The following is an 18331-nucleotide window of genomic DNA, read 5'->3' as shown; positions in this document are numbered from 1 at the left end:
GTGCCTTCCACACATGATGCAGGTCTGTGCAGATCTCCATCAGAATCACTACACTGCAATACTGTTGCAATAATGTTATTTGGAACGTCTCCTCTTTCATACACATGGATGGATTTACTAAACTGCATGTAACCACAAGTGCACACCAGAAGACTGAGGTTAGAGTGTTTTTCAGTGTTGGACTGGATGTACAGTGTGTGTGTGTGTGTGTGTGTGTGTGTGTGTGTGCGCACGCGTTTGTGTGTGTTTGGGAGAGAGAGAGAGAGAGAGAGAGAGAGAGACACACACACACAGAGCTGACAGGGTAGGTGCTGTGTTGATGTGTTTGGGTGGGCCGGTTGCTTTGCTTTCTAATTCTGCAGAAGGAGCCAGTAAGTACCAGCAGCATTGCCTTTCATATGTTCTTCTTTTCACCAGTTAAAATCTGTGTGCTTATCGGCCACACATATGGGGCATATACTGTGTATGTTGCATTCATGGTGGCCTTCAGGTAGCATCAAGAATCTGACTGACCATCCTCAACTCTCTGGACCTGGGCTGGATATCACTTGAAGTTTTTCAAACTCAGTGCTTTTGGAGATATATGCTTGGTTATTTAAATATGACAGCACATAGCTGACAAGAGTGAGAGGAGGAATGAAATGCAACAAAGTTTCCTAGACAGAGTCAAACCAGCGATAGGCTATCATGTATGGCAAGCCGTTTTAACATTTAATATCTAGGCTGGATATATATTGAATATATTCGTAATTTAGTTCTTCCTATTCAAAAATAACATTTCAGATTTCCACAACGTAATTCCTACTATACACAATTGTCATTTCAGATATCCACAACTACATTTTTACTAGGACAAATGACGTCACTTTTCTCATTCTTGTGTATGGGGTTTCTCATTACAGATAGTCATAATTAAGTTGCAGATATCTACATCTGAATTACGACTGTCCCTAATCCCAGTTAGAGACATCTACAGCATATATTCCAGTGCAAGATATCTTCAACGCCCCCTTGATATCTAAAAATACAGATATCTTAAATTGAGTTTTACCTAGTCAGACTAACTAATTAGGGATAGTCATAATTTAATTGCAGATATCTATAATCAAGTTGTAGATATCTTGAAAAGAATTCTGATAGGAGATATCTCAAATTGGAGATATCTTTAAAGGTATAGTTCGACATTTTGGCAAATTTGCCTATTGCCGTAATCCCTATAGTCATATGGGTGGGTACAGGGGCGCCGCCAGGGATTTTGGGCCCCATAAAAAGAATTTTTACTGGGCCCTATACACAGCTGGCCGGGAGGCCACCGAAAATTTTTGATGCTATTTTACATAAAACTATGCATTTTGATGGTATTTTTGACTATCATTCCCACATTTGTGAAAAAAGAACAATCTCTTCCTCCACTTCCACATTCCTCCCTGACAAACTTGAAGAGGATCCTGGACCTGGCTCTCTACGTTATAGGGCTGGCCCAAAAAATTCGAAGCTTCGAAGCTTCGAAGCTTCGTTCAATGGCACGGGATTCGATTGTGAAAAAAAAAAAATCGAATATTCGGCCTTTTTTTTCTCCCGTTTTTTGGGGGGACCTTGAACGCAACACCATCTCCGAAAAGGAAATAGAAAGGCTGACGTGCAATGAATGGAGACCTATTATCCTGCTTGAACACAGGCAACTAAATTCTTTCAACAATGTGACTCAAAATAATGATAAAATAGATTTTTTTGATGTAAAATAATATGCTGATGGTGACATTTTCCAACAGTCCGCTGCGCTCTGAGTCTGGTGTCAGTGACACATGCTGCTCTGTGTCGCGCATCTGTCTGCTTGTGCTGCAGTCCGCGCTGAGGGTTTTAATTTTTAGTGTTAAATCAAAAGTTAAACAGTACTTATCAGCAACCAGAAGTGTTTTTTTGTTTGTGAATATTTTTATTTTAATTCTAGGGTTGCAAGAAACTACCTTTTCACCATAATTTGTAAGTTATTAGTTTTCGCTCAGCAAAAAAAAAAAAAAAAAAAAAATATTGTTTGCTTGCTCATCCCTAACTAAAATGATCACCTTCTTCTGAATATTAACTTTGTCCCTGGTCTTTGTCCCTGGTCGTTATAGACCAGGAACAAAGTTAATATTCCATAACTTTCCACCACATGAACCACTAACAAACCCACCTTGCTTTTTGAAATACTGGGTGACATACTGTCAACCCTTTGCTTCTTTCTCCTCTCTGAGACAGAGACAGAGTTGTTTTGAAGCCAAATGTACAGCCGGAACTACAGTCCAGACATACAGTACTTGCTGGGCGGGGTGATTTCAAACAGTGTTTGTTTAGTGCAGTTACTCCCTAACAACTCTGTCTCGTAATATTACATTATTATTTCATAGCGTGGTGAATGTGTAAGCTACAAGTTGTCCACAAGAGCGTTTTGGAGTCATTTGATGGTGTATTTGATTAGTTTTGAGGGAAAGAGGGGGCCGTACCATTCCCCCACCATTTTGTGCGCTGAGCAGCGGGCAGCTGTGCCCCACCGATCTCAGAACAGCAGGCACTGACAATTTAAGGTAATGTACCTACTCATATGACTATAGGGATTATGGCAATAGGCGAATTTGCCAAAATGTCGAACTATCCCTTTAACTCTCATTCTACCTAGTCAAAATGTAATTGCAGATATCTTGAATTGGAGTTTTGACTAGGCAAAATGACGTTGCAGATAGGGATGTCCCGATTCAATATTTGGATCGGTATCGGCCGCCGATATTAGCAAAAAACGTGCATCGGCACCGGATCGGACTGCATGGAAAAATGCCAATCCAAGAACTCCGATCCAGTTTTTCACAGAGTGAGATCCATGTTTTCCGGCCAGCCCAGCGCTCCGCAATTTAAGCAGTCCATTCCAGTGATCCGCTCCAGCTCTTACTATCAATCCACCAGGCCAGCATGCAGACGGCAGACACACACGGAGGGTAGGAAGAGTAGCGGTCAATTTAGTTAACTGACTATTTGTTTTCTGCTCTGGTTTTTTGAGAGTGATATTTTTATTTGGTTTACACTCTTACTGTTTAAGTTAAGAGCACTGATGGCATTGTTTTGGGCACAATTAGTGAAATTGGAGCCATGGATGGACTATTGCTTGTTTATTAAACAGTTGTACAATATTGTGTGTGGTTTGTTTGTCCCCTCTGTTGGTCCCAGGAAACAGCAGCACCAGGCTGGCACTGACACTACAGAAATAACCGAAAAGGAAAGGCTGCATTGTTTGTTAAATGTCAACAATGTCTTGTGGTGTTAATCTTTTTTTATTTATTAGGGGGGCAAAGCACAAGTGTGTGGAGTCTTGCTGCTATTTTAATTTCAATGTTAGACATTTTAAAGATTTCTTGTGTTGATTTATTTTCTATTTATTAAGGGGCCAAAGCAGCCAAAGCAAACCAGCTATATGTTTTATTTTATGTTAATGTTCAAGTTTAAAGTTTGTTTATTTAACCCTGTTAACAATAAACGGGTCAGTTTCTCATACTAACTGTTGTGGATCATTCTAACTAACCCGATTAAGTTGTTCTTGTTAGAGTAATATCGCTTGATCAAACCTTTTCTAACATGACTGACAACAAATTAAGTGAATATGTATAATATGCGCTTGGATCAGATCGGTATCGGCCAAAACTCAAGGCTGTAATATCGGTATCGGATCGGAAGTGAAAAAGCTGGATCGGGACATCCCTAGTTGCAGATATCTGTAAAAGTGGGATGCAGGAGCAAGTGGGAGGCGGGAGGCGGGAGCGGCTTCCTATTCAATGAATCAAACCCATTCAAATCATCGACAACTGCAACCGTATTTCTCCAGCCTAGCTATGAAATGCTAAAAGGGCTTGCCATATGCCATATAAACCATATGGTTTGCCGCCATGTCGGAGCAGCCGGAAGTTGGAGTTTTTGACAGGGTTTTTAATGCTGCAGCCCATGCACAACAGGAGCTGTCAGCGAGTAATGCAGAGGATTTACTCTCAACAACAAGACGACTATTTCGCGCCTCGATGCGACTGCAGGTCGCAAAGAGAAGGTCTCTGACTGTTGTTTGTGCTTATGCACCGAACGGCAGTGCGGAGTACCTGGCCTTCTTGGAGTCTCTTGGCGGCGTCCTGCAAGGGGTGCCGGCTGGGGACTTCATAGTTCTCCTGGGGGACTTCAGTGCTCACGTGGGCAATGACGGAGAAACCTGGAGAGGGGTGATTGGGAGGAACGGCCTGCCTGATCTGAACCTGAGTGGTGCTTTGCTATTGGACTTCTGTGCGAGTCATGGACTGGCCATAACGATGGCGATGGCGGGGGACGCTGCTGGACAGACCTGGTAAACCCAAATGTGTAGTGAGGGTGAACTGGGAACGTCTGGCTGAAGACCCTATCCGTGGGTTCTTCAACTCCCACCTATGGGAGAATTTCTCGTGCATCCCGGGGGAGGTTAGGGACATGGAGTCTGAGTGGGCCATGTTCAAAGCCTCTGTTGTGGAGGTGGCTGCTAGGAGCTCTGGTCAGAAGGTTGTCGGTGCCTGTCGGCAACTGAAGAACCCGCTGGTGGACACCAGCGGTGAGGGAGGCCGTCAGGCTGAAGAAGGAGGCCTTTCGGCTCTGGCTGGCCCAGGGGTCTCCAGAAGCAGCAGACAGGTACCGGTTGGCCAGAAGGGCTGCAGCTGTGGCAGTTGCTGAAGCAAAAACCCGGGTGTGGGAGGAGTTAGGGGAGGCTATGGAGAAAGACTTTCGGTTGGCCTCAAGGAAGTTCTGGCAGACCGTTAACCGACTCAGGAAGGGGAAGCAGGGCTTGTCTCAGGCTGTGCTCAGCAGAGAGGGAGAACTGCTGACTTGAACTGGGGACATCATCGGACAGTGGAAGGAGCACTTTGAGGACCTCCTGAACCCGGCCATCATGTCCACTGTGAACGAGGCAGAGCCTGAAGACTCGGGGAACTCTCGCCCATATCCCTGGCAGAAGTTGCTGAGGTAGTTGCTCCCCAGTGGCAAGGCACCAGGTGTGGATGAGGTGTGGCAAGGCGCCAGGTGTGGATGAGATTCGCCTTGAGATGCTGAAGACTCTGTCTTGGCTGACACGCCTTTTCAGTGTCGCATGGAGGTCGGGTACAGTGCCTGCAGAGTGGCAGACCAGGGTGGTGGTCTCCATCTTCAAAAAAGGGGACCGGAGGGTGCTCCTTCGCGTCGAAAGGGGTCAGTTGAAGTGTCCTGGGCACGTTCCACTGGTAGGAGAACACACTGGAGAGATTACATACCTTGTCTGGCCTGGGAACACCTTGGGATCCCCAGGAGGAGCTGGAAAGTGTTGCCGGGGAGAGGGATATCTGGGGTGCTTTGCTCGACCTGCTGCCCCCGTGACCCAGCCCCGGATAAGCGGATGAAAATGGATGGATGGATGGATTAAATTATAACCTGTTTCTGACTTTCTGACACCTGTTTTACTATATAAAGAATATCATGCCATAATAGTGAGTCATTTCTATGAATACAGGTAATAACAGGGACCTAAAACCCAAGTCAAATCTGCACTTTGGCTGTCCAGTTACTGCATTGTAACAATGTGTTGTTGCGAAGGTTGCAGTTACTGCACTTTGGCTTGGAAATCACCCACCACCCGCCAAATGCTGGTTGATTACGGCAATGGCTTGCACACAATCATATAATTTACATTTCAAAGGGTTGTACATCTAGTTCTTTATGCAAGTTGTATTACACCATTGTCAGCTTCACTCAAATAGAGTGTAATTTCCCAAAAACAAAATTGTGGCTAGTGAAAATGCTGACAGTCTAGTACCTTTGGAAAACCACTAGCCACAGTAGTTGGTGAGTAAAAGAGTAAATGTCGGGGTAAAGTAAAATCAAATTTTTCTTTCTAAACACATTATACATAGTTACTGAATACACATTAAAAAAACTGGCAACTGTGCAGCACTGAATTGTGAAGTTAGAGAGTTCAACTATTTTTCATCTTTTTTGGATGCAGCATTTTTTGGGTGGGCCTGAAATCATTGCTTGATGATGCACTGACCCCAGCTATGCATTAGTGAAGCCAAAATATCCCAGATACGGCTGCTGCCATCTTGCACTGGTGACGTCATTCAAAGCCAGAATCTGTGGAGTAGCAATCTCCGCGGTGGAGGAGTTCCTGCCCAAACACCCGTTAGACCAATTGCCAGCAGTGCCAGTGAATGCGAGCACACTGAATGGAACACACAGCTGTCAATCATGGTGTCAAATATCCATTTTAAAGCATTACATAACTATTTAAAACCAAACTTATCAGAAAAATGAACACTGGAAAAAGCATCAGGGTGATTACAAACTAACGTAAATCACAGAAACCTTCTTTAGGAAAATGTATTTGACATGTACATGCTTTTAGTTTGGCCCATGTCCCATTCACTCACATGGAGGGGGTGGGATTTATGATCTATACTGCAGCCAGCCACCACCTTTGTGATACTGGGTTAGCTGCTAACCTATGGAGCTATATTAGGGTCAAAAGTTTTGTACTTGAAAAAATAAAATTTGAAACTGAAAATTCATGTGTTGAGCTTGAATTTTGAAAAATACAACAATGTATTCAAAATAAAAATAAGTGTATGAAACGTTTTTTTCAGGTTAAATATAATTTTGATTCACTTTGGTAATTCTTTTGAATAAATAATTTATTTTCACTTTTTACTTCCATATATATTTAGACATTTGAGGTCTTATTTTTTTCAGTTGCATGTTTTATCTTTTCAGATTCAGATCTTATTTTTTACAGTTTCAAATCTTATTTTTTCACTTTCAAATCTTTTTTTCAGTTTCAGATCTTTTTTTTCAGACTTTTGACCCTGATGTGGCGTGGGGGGCATGGCATCAACTGAGAGGGGTGTGGAATCATGAGTGACATTGCCTTCAGGGAACATAGGAGCTAAAAAAAATCGGACTCAATACTTATATACACCATATTCATGTGATTGGCAGTGTAAAAATTGATGCCAGTGACAAACTTCCATTTAGAAATCTGTTTTAGACAGTACTGAGCACCAATTGCAGCGACAAATTATGCCAGATTTTGCAGTTCAACAGCCACATTTTAAGTGCTCATATGTCCGATTTCCACATAGCACTGTGAACACAACATAGTGTCCACTTTGCTTGCTATGATGGCGTCCGGTTGGTCGGGTCAATCTGCTGGAGCCCATACATCCAGCACACAGGTGAGAAATGTAAACTAAGTTTTGGGAAATCATAACAAACATTAAGGGGTCGTTTTTGTGACAACTTAAGGCCCGTTTCCACCGCAGGAACTCCGGGGTAATTTTACGGGGCCGGGGCCGTTGGTGCGTGTCTCCACCGCAGGAACCAACCCTGAAGGACAGAGTTCCGAAGCTTTTACAGGGGCTAAACAAGTCCCTGCCTCAGAGTAGATACTCAGAACGGCCCCAAGAAACTCCTGGCTGGGGCTTGGGGGTTACTTGGTGCTCATTGGATATACTCAAGGGGGGATGTGACATCAACAAAAAGCAACAAAATAGCCGGCATTTTCAAAACTCAGCAGATGAGAGTTCGCTCGTTCATAGCTTCCACCGCCATGTAAACAAACTCAATAACCGGTCCGTGAAAAAAATGTTTTTTCCAGAGAATATGTTAGTTACAACATGGTTGAGCTAGAAAAGCAGTTTTGTGCTGCTATGTGTGGTATTTATTCAGTTTTGGGAAATCACGATGTCTAGAAAACATCAGTGGCTGCAGCTGACAGGGATAGCTAACAGCAGCAGCAAAGCTAACATCAGGACGTCATCTGTTAAAAGCCTCCCGTTGTCAGATACGACATGAAACTACTCCAGTTAACTCAATCATGTTGTAACTAAGACATTCGCTGGAAAAAATAATTTTCCCCGGGCCACTTCGTGAGTTATTACAGAGACCTCTATCGGCTAACAGCTAATGGCATCCCTGGCGCCACCGTCAAAATGGTCGCTCAACGATTACGTCACATCCAGAGCCCGGTAACTTTACAGGAACCTTCCTCCTACTCCGCTCTCTCAGTGGAGACACAGCGGTTGAGAGGGCCGAGCGAGAGGACATTCCTGTAGTAGTTGCTGCCCCTTAAATAGTACCAGGAACTTCAGTGGAAACGGGCCTATACATTTCCACCGCTCCATCATCACGGCCCTGTTGATGCTTCCACATCCAGACGTGTCCCCTGAATGAAACCTTTGAGCTTGGGGAAAAGCAAACAATCCTAAAACACCTCCCTACTCACCTGACCTGGCTCCAGGTGATTTTTTTCCCCAAGCTTGACCTTGGGGAAAAAAATCACCTGGAGCCACAAAAATCACCTGGAGCCACAAAAATCACCTGGAGCCAGGTCAGGTGAGTAGGGAGTAGTTTTAGGATTGTTTCCTTTTCCCCAAGCTCAAAGTTTTCATCCAGGGGACACGTTTACTGGATGAGGAAGCATCAACAGGGCCGTGATGATGGAGCTGTGGACAATCACACTTTCCGGCTTTGACAAATTCGCCACTTAAAAGACGTCACAAAAAAATTTTATGTTGTCACAAAAAGATGTTTGTTATGATTTCCCAAAACTTAGTTAACATTTCTCACCTGTGTGCTGGATGTATGGGCTCCAGCAGATTGACGACCGGATGCCATCATCCATACTAACCTCATTTCACAGCGGCTCAGTGTCCTGAGCAGACACACCCCCAGCGTCTCAGGGTAGAGAATACTTATCATTTTTCTCACGATTTTGAAACCTAATTTTATATACTGTGCAATTTATTTTATCAATCAAATTGGGTCAGATGGTTAAACACAGTTTTCTGTGATGTGACAAACTCAGAACACATATTTGTTTTTGCTTGACCTGGAATTTAATGTCAAGCCCCAGTGCTGTAGCACTCATCACATGCTCACTGCACTCATTGACATACAAGGACAGCTAACTGTCAAGTGGCAACCTGTGGGGCTGAAAAATAAAACCAACATGGAAGTGCCCAAAATTGCAGTTTTTTAAACAACCTCTTGAGGCTAGTTCCAAAACAGTCAATCCCCATAGACCTCCATGTTAAAATGTCCAATTTAACAATAGAAATGAACATGTTTACAGCCTGGAACAAAAAACTGTTTTTGTCTCTATTGATAATTTCCCGTTCAAAACAACTGTACAGGGGCTGAATTTTTATATAACTCACCTGTTTACAGACAGAACTGTTGAATGGAGGATTATTACTTTAGTTCATGGATTAATACACACCTCCATTTATTGATGGAACGTTTAAACTGGTAATTTAAAGATCTATAGGTTTACAAGGTGCTGAGAGTAGATAATGGCTTCTGTGTGTATATTTTATGTGCCCACATCTGTGTTTCTGGAGGAGCATGTGAGAGAAAGAGAGACTGTGGCTGCACAGAAAAAAATACACATATATACACTATATAGCACACTATATAGCATACTTGACATAGGGCTGGACCTGGATGTTTGACTGTTTAGGTATATATATATTTTTTTACATTAATCTTACATTTGTTAGAGCTACTATGCTATTTCTGCACTTCTGTTTCACGACACTTTTTCAGACGTCCTCTCAGATTCAGAGCCTATTCTTATGAGCATTCAGAGTTTTTGACCAATCAGTGTAATCCACGTAATTAGATTCTATTTGTGGGGGGTCTGATCCCCGTCTCCCCGGCAAACCTTCTCTTGCTCTAGTGTGCCCACCTGTGTCTGTGTGCACAAGTGTCTGTGTCTGTGTCTGTGTGCGTGCGCATTGGGGCAAAACTCTGCCGTGTGCGATACAGACAGCAGAGGAGAATTGTAAACGCGTGACCATGTAGAGACAGAAATGACATGCCGTTGTGTAAATAAGATAAAAAACATAAGGCTATTTAGTTTTTTTAATAAAAGGACAAGGTCTAGACCTGTTATAGACCTGGATATGAAGCGTCTGTAGTGGCAAATAATATAACGGTAGTTTCTAAAGAGCTAAGACGAAAAAATAAATAAATAAGCAGCTGCAGTCATATTTCAGCAGCGGTGGTGCGCAGCTGCTAGTTATATATAGGGGAAACACTGCTCTTTTTGGTATGAGTTCTTCTGGGTCATTGTGTTCTTCTTCAGCAACGTGTACAGTTGCTTCACTTTCAGGACTCTCTCTGGCAGCCATTCTCGCCTCTGAACTTTCCTCTATGCTCTCAGTCTCGCCAGCTCTAGCACACCTGTGGTGTGCAGCGGTGAAATGGTTCCCCGCTGAAACACTTTCCCGCTGCGCACGTTCTGGACGTTGTTTGGGCTATTCACCGGTATTGCGGTATAAGAAAACATAAATAACGTAAATAACGTAAATAAATACTGGTGTTTGGTACAAACCGGTATACCGCACAGTAGTGATGCGCGGGCCGACCCGTAACCCGTGGGTCTCGCGGGTTACCTGCGGGTCGGGTTGGGTCGGGTCAAGAAATGTTCACTTTATTGGCAGTGTGGGTGGGGCGGGTCATTAAAGATTAAATATGTCAGATATAGCCTACTTGCTAACAAAACTGTTGTAGGTTAGGTAAATGCATGTTACGTAACGTAACCTGTGACCTGACGTCACAGAAGCGCCAAGCAGTGGCCACAACAAACCAGAATCAATGAAGCGGTGAAGACGGAAGAAGAAGTGAGGGAAAGATTACGGTCGGGAGAGTACAGAGTTAAAAGAAAAGAAGTGCAGCAGACGACAGCAGCATTGGCTACGTGAAGTGCAATTCCTGTGATAAGCTATACAAGCATGAGAGCCACAAGACGGGTAAGTTAATAGCGGCGGGGGCGGGGTGGGGCGGGTTGTGAAAATACTGTAGATGCGGTTGTGCGGGTGGGATGGAGCGGGTCAAATTATTTCATAAATGCAGGACCCGTGGGTTGGAAAAAACCCCAACCTGCGCATCACTACCGCACAGCCCTGTTTGTTGATAAACTGAAATAGCATAGGTTAGCATAAATTCTGCAGAGCTGACAAAGAGGCATCTGGCGAGGTCTGCGCCTATCCTAGAGTCCAGTTGGTACCCATCTACCGATCTGTGATACTGGTGAGGTGCCTACACAGAGCCCAAAGGATACTGAAAGACCATCCCCACCCAGCCACAGACTCTTCACTCTGTTGACCAGCAATACAGAAGTATCTGCTGCTGTACCACCAGACTACAGACCAGCTGCTTTCCTCAGACTGAGACTTCTCAGCTCCACCTCAACCTCCACATTCCACCATAAAGACAGTTTATTTTTGTTTTTCTTGTGTTGTATAAAGGGACCACAGCTGCATTCCCTTGTGCAACCCTGTGTTCTACAATGACAATAAATCATCCTTGAAATTTAAAAGGGTTCAACACAAACTGTTTACTCAAAGACTGAAGCACACTATTCTCTAAAATATCATTGTATACTATAGTTTTAAGATTTATCTTCACTGGAAGTAAGGAACCAGACCAAACCAGAAAAAAAAAACAAAACCAGACCAAAAGTACACTTCAGTATCTAAACAGGGGTGTCCACATACATTTGGTGATATACCAGTTTAAGCAGATTTCAGTCGTGGACCTTAGATTATTTTCTCACAAACTTTTAGGATTCGTTCTCAATTATTTACCATCATCATACAGCAGGATGCCTATCCTGTGCCTTTGTTGTACTTGTCCCCAAACCACTATTACTCATGTCACTCATGGCAATACAGGTCTTTCAAAATGATCCACATTGGTCATGTCTGTAAACATGTCTGTTGTTGGCCCATTCTCGTCTTAACTCTTGCCTCTGTGTGGGCCTGTAAATTAGAGCAAGGCCAGCTGGCAACTGTGCAGCACACTGTGCCACCAAAACACACACACACACACACACACACACATTGCCAAATGTCCTCATCTGTTTGGCAAGAAACAGTGAGGGGAGGAGGGAAGGATGTCTAAAAGCATCCATCAGAAAATGGGAGGCACAGGGCTCTCTGGGAAATAGGTCGCTGTGAAACAGCTATTCAGCCTGAGGCATCTTTGTGTTCTACCTCTGCTGAAGTTACATGGTTAAGACGGGGGCAGGGGAAATAAAAAACATAACAACTGCAATGATTTGTTTAGTCTCATCTAGTTGTTACTGCTTTGTCATCTAATTCATGATTTCAACTCAGCAGTCGCCACTGATGGGGTATGACCAAAGAAAAAGATCTATCTCACTATTGTGGCCACACTGTGTTGTGTCAAGTTGATAAAATTAGCATAGAGTGGAGGCGCCAGGTTCAACTGCTTGCTGCCTGAAGGTTCTTTGAATGCTAGTATGTCAGTCAGTGCAACAGTATCCGTAAAACAGATAACATCAGAGCTTTGCACAGCAAATAGAGAACTATAGCCCCCTTCAAAAAAAAGGGTTTTGATAAGAAAAATTCAAAGCAATGAAATCTAGAATACACAACCCTTTTTACAGGCTTTTGGTTTGGTTCTGCGAGATGGTTTCACTTCGGATCCAATTCTTATTTGGGAAAATACCTGGATTTGTTACTGTCTGATGCTAACATATCTCTTAGTGAACCTTTAATCTTTTCTACCTTTTCTTGTAAAGGCAAAGATCAAATAGGTAAATAGGTAATGTTAGCAGGCTTTTCATTTCAATTTTGCTTATTACCAGCAGCAAAATATATCAGCTGTAGCTACAGTCGTTAGTATTAGTTAGAGTCTGCACTACACAATGCTGTCTGGAGCAAGTTCCAGGACACCACCATTGACGATACCAGTGACATTAGTGATTTTATTTATTTTTTATTTATTTTTATATTAGGGACAGAGCATATTAATGAACATTATACAAAACGTAAATATGCCAGATTATAGCCGAGGCTAATTTCCATCTGTTGTCCCTAAGGCAGGTTGTTATTCATAAAAGAAACAAACGAGAAAAATACATAGAAGAAAATGAAGAAAATCAATACAAGGAAATACACGGAAAGGAACAAAATACGAACTTAACGATAAATACACATACACAAACAATTTCAGTGGGACAAATAAATACAGGGGAAACAAAAAGTAACTCCAGTGCATCGAATCATCAGTGAACATGACAAGAAAAGAGAATTACCCACACCCCAGATTTTACATTATCCCATTACTTGATTGCACATAACCCGATTGTACCTAAACTTATTGCACTTAGCCCTATTGCACATTTCATCTCAAGTAACCAGCCACTGGGCTGTTAAGGCCTTACTAGACTCACAAGTCAGTCTTTAGACGCTTTGCTTAACTAAAGACTGATGTCTTTCTCCCTGATTTTGTGTTTAGATGGGATGAACTTTTGTGCTCGTAAACATAGTCCGACTGCGTTAAAAGTTTTAAACAAAGTCGCTGTAAGTTCTTCATTTTCACAATCTTGTGGACTGAGCACACATTTGATAAAACAGAGTTAAATCTCTCGGCATCCATTTTCAAGCTTGGAGGAGAAAAGGGGGAGCACACATTTCCGGGAGGGCGTGTCCTTTTCAAAAATGCAAGAGGCGTTGCTTTGTTGCCGGCCATTTTCTCCGGTGTGTTAAACACACTTTAGAAAGGAGTGCCCCCAAACTATCAGAAGGCGGAGATCTCTGATTGTCTGGTGGCGAGACTAAGGCCTTACTGGCTGGTTACATGGTGACAGGACTGGGTTGATCTAAGCCACACCTTCAGATGGGACTTAAAGGTGGCTAGACTGGGGCATTCCTTTATAGATGGAGGTAAATTATTCCATATATTGCAAACCTTAAACGACAGGACATTTTATCCAAAAGAGGTTCTTCTAAATGCCATCTCTGTTAACAGAGGCCCTAGTGACTCGGTTTGAGTTAGTGGCTGATTTATATTTAATGAAGCCATTCAGTGGAGGTGGCGCTATGCCATGCAGAACTTTATATATTAGACAAGCATACTTAAATTTTTTGAAGTTCTCAAAATTCAACAAATTATACTGAGACAAGATGTTGCAGTGATGGTATGTAGAAGGTTTTTTTAGCAAGTGTTTTCAATGGTTGTTCATATAAGGATTCGATTGGTTTAAGGGTTGTAATTCCTGCCATAGACCAGCTTGTTATACAATAACTCAAATGGGAAAAAAATCATAGAGGGTAAATACATCAGGGCAGCACCTTCAGTCAATGATGATCGTATTTGTTTAAAATTATACAGATTATACATGACAGTTTTTGTGATTGCTTTGACATGGTCTTTAAAGGACGAAGTAGAGTCCAGCAGAACACCCAGATATTTAACTTTATTCACAATTTGTAGTTCTTCTCTTCCCAGAAGAACTTTAGAATTTGAGTAGGAGGGTTGTTTTGAAAAATGCATATACACTGTTTTTTGGCATTCAATAAAAGGCAGGACTCAGTGAACCAGCTTTGTATGTGTGTAAGAGCTGTTGAAAGTATACGTGCTGCCTCGTCAGGGTTTTTCGCGCTCGTGAAAATGACTGTGTCATCTGCGTATAACTGGACATCAACATCCTTGCAAATATCGGGCAAATCATTGATATATAATGAAAATAAAATTGGTCCCAGGATAGATCCCTGAGGGACCCCCACTGGGGAACCAAGGTAAGGGGATCTGACACCGCCGACCACCGTGCATTGTTCTCTCTCCAACAGATATGACTCAAACCATTTAATTGCTTGAGGAGTGAGATTAAAATGAATTAATTTGGACAGAGGCACTTTATGATCGACTGTGTCAAACGCCCTTTTGAGATCTAAAAACACAGCTCCGACACAACCAATTTTATCCAGCATATATTTGACTTTTTCTAGGAACAACACTAAAGCGGACTTGGAGGAATGATGGGATCGAAATCCAAATGGCAAAGGATGCAAGGGAGTTTGGCTGTCTTTAAGATGTTCCATTATTTGTTTAGCAATCCATTTTTCGATTATTTTAGAAATGACTGGTAGGATGCTAATAGGCCGAGTGCTCATGGAGTCTGTGTTGAATTAAATATGTAAAACTACAGAAGCAACTGTACCCAAAACTGCAGTTAAATCATTTCACAATCGGAAACCATGGATTACCAGAACCATCCGGAATGTCATAAACACACACTGCACCTTACAAATTTGGACTGCAACCTGGACACATGGACAACTAGAAGAGCACTCGGAAAGCATAGACCCCCACCAAGGCCGAATGCCCCATCTCACAATGTAAAAGGTGCAACATACAGCAGTCAAAACATTAATATAACAGCAAACCACTATTTGCTATGTCAAAATATGATGGAGTAATGGTGTCCTCAGCAGAGAATGTAATCTGAGCATCTCTGTTCTTTGTTTTGTTAGCTGGGCCGGTCACGTGTGCATGTGTGTGCACGTGAGTCCTCACAACCTTCATTCCTTCGTGTTTATGTCCCTAGTGGCTAGCTCACTGCCACCATTCTGTGCTGCCCACTGTGGTCCCACTCCCCACGTGGTGTGATAGTGCCGCTGGCCTTGTTCAGCGGAGTGAGTGTTGAGGACATATACAGTCTGCCTTTTCATATAGTTTCATCCCTTGGACACGTCTGTTTTTTTTTCAGGGTCTATGCTTGCTGGAATTACACAGAACTGGTGAAAAGTGTCAGATGTATTTCAGCTGTGTTGCACCTGACTCCCTACTGGGCATGATACACCAGCGCGTTTCCATACTCCTTGATGACCTGCAAAATGTGATGTGCAGGGTGTCTTGCTTGTTTTTTGACCCCTGCAAAGTTATGCCAAAGCTCCAACCAGCTCGGTGGCTCACCACCTGGGTTGGCTAGGGCCCCCCATTTCTCCACTGTGGTGGCCCAGGTTATAAAGAAGTGTGCAGGCTACAGTGACTAACCTTTAGCGGGTCAGGTCCAGTATGGCTGGGTCAAATTGTAACACAAAGTATCTTTAAAAAGTTTGGTATTGCCCATCCCTAATCAGCTTAATGGCTTTGAATCAGGACTTCCAGTATTGTTAGAGGGATTCAGCTGTTATTTCTGTCAAATACATATATAAAAAACATTCCATTTGTCTGTTTCTCCTCTCATTTTCAGATGGGAACTACAGGTTGTGAGCATTGATCAGGCTGACACTTGCCTTATCAGCCAACAAAAGATAATTACTTGAATATTGGTTTAATTGCAAGTGTTAAAAGTTACCAAGATCACATTGGTTATGGGATCAAAAAAAATCATATCCAAATAAAAAGAATTCCAATGCAATACTGGATTTGAATTTGATAATATGCTATCCAATCTCAACCTGTGACAGTCATTACATAGAGAATCACCCTAAGAACTAATGAGAATTCATATTGCAAACCTGTTTCTTTCCAGTGTCTGAGATGATTAATGTGATGTCATTGAACTCATTGCAGTGATCTCGAGTGTCAAAACAGAAGGTAGATCTAAAGAGCTGGGAGCAATTAACTCTACTTAATGGCACTGTTGTCTCCACACAGCCCATTACATCATATGGTGTGTAAAATACATAGAATGCTGGTGGTTGTTTAGGGGCACACGATGGCTACGGTTACATGATGGCTTCTCATTCGGAATGAAATAAATCTGAATGAAATCATTCGGAATTAAAGTTTTTCCAGGTAGTTTACATGGGAAATATTCATTCCAAATGAGGGTTTACATGGGAGATCAGTTCAATCGCCTTTATTCATGTCTGTGCAAGGTATGGGGCAGGGAGGTTTCTGATTGGATAGGGGGCGGGGCGGATGTTACGTGTTTACGTTTACCGGAAGAAAACACTATAGTCCTCGCTCCGGATAACGCCGTTGTTGTTTTGCTTATATTCGAAGCAGCAGTACAACAACAACCTTGTTCTGCTAATGCTTCGTCTGTTGAGGAGGAGAAGAGAGGTAGAAGGTCGAAGAAGGGAGATAGAAGACCGTGCTGTGGCGAATGGAAACCGGTGAGTGCAACGAGTCCGACTGCTCTATCTCAGCCCGTTGCTATGTGCACTATATACGTCATCGTGCCAGAAGGGCAAGAAACGAGCACGTGCAGAAAGACCGGAATGAACTTAAAGAGGAATGAGTGTATACATGCACACAAAATTCTTTCATTCGGAATGACAAACGGAATAAACCACCCCCTTTAATCGGATTTAATTTTCAATCGGAATGACCATTTTTCAATCGTAATGTCCGATTACATGACCACTTTTAATCGGAATGGCCTTTATTCCGATTAAAAGTGGAATTAAACTGTCCATGTAAATGTACTGACTGTCATGTAGCAACTGAAGTTGCCACAAATCAATAGTCCCCAGGATTTTTTTCTTTTAATGATTATTGATTAAACAGTAAATTAAAACTGAAATGTAAGTGTTTATTTTTCCTTTTTGGAATTATTAATAATGTGTTAGAAGTGGATCACAATGTGTTATTTATAATGTAACTTATAATGTCCAAGCCTGATGATAAATATTATCCAGTTTACCTCTTTTCCTGTTCCTTCTTCCTTCTCAGTTTGTGTCAGGACAAATGAAAGGATATTTTACATGTAGCTGTGTTTGGTAGTGCCTATTTAGTTTTTTCACTGATCATGCGTGTTTTATGGTAGGCCTACAGACCTTACTGTAATAGAAGGTGAATTTTGTCATTAAACAGTGGTGAACTGTTGCAGTCAATGCAGTGTGTCAACATATCCCTCATAATTAGCCAGCCTTTGTTTGGTAATGTTGCACCATCATCAGGTCAAAATGTAACTTTATTCAAGTCTTTGATTTATGAACCTGCAAAACTAATGACCTTCCCATCACCCTCAGCTGCACTATTTCTTTACTGCTAATTAGCTTGTGTTAGCATTTGGACATGTAAAAGTTTGTCTTGTTGTTTTTAAAAGGTTTGAAGAATAGATGTAATGTCATGGCAGTGTGGCTCTGTGAACTTTGATAACCTGAAAGCTTTTGAATCTCTTTCTCTCTCTCTATCATATCAAATCACAGCTTTGTACCAGACAAAATGTCAATAACTGTACAGCAGATGATGACATTTTTTGACTACCATTATCATTTTACTCAACAGATTTTATTTTTTCTCCTTATGACATTTGACTCCTCTCAGTGTGAGGCACATGTTACAACCTCCATACATCTTATTCAGCATAAAAACAGCTGATTTAACATACAATGTGTAATGGAGTGCTTCCCTGTGGCACCCAAAGTACACAGAAAGCTAAAATCATGTCTCTTTGTCATTGTTGGAGAAAGAGAATAGGATGAAGAAAAGATTGCCTCACTGTCTCTGCTCACTCATTGGCAGGCAGTCAGTGAGAAATATCTCCCCTTTAAAT

The 18331-nt window shown here is 42.2% G+C and overlaps 1 protein-coding gene across 4 annotated transcripts in view; it reads left to right on the top strand.

Moving 5' to 3' along the window:
• The window catches only part of arhgef4 (Rho guanine nucleotide exchange factor (GEF) 4), a 463081-nt gene that overhangs the window by 125538 nt on the left and 319212 nt on the right, over positions 1 to 18331 (top strand). The gene's annotated exons all lie outside the window — the stretch shown is intronic.

Source organism: Epinephelus lanceolatus, chromosome 20, assembly GCF_041903045.1.
Source record: "Epinephelus lanceolatus isolate andai-2023 chromosome 20, ASM4190304v1, whole genome shotgun sequence".
NCBI lineage: Eukaryota > Metazoa > Chordata > Actinopteri > Perciformes > Serranidae > Epinephelus > Epinephelus lanceolatus.
The sequence above is the reverse complement of the archived record's forward strand: the minus strand, read 5'-3'. Positions and strand labels throughout refer to the sequence as shown.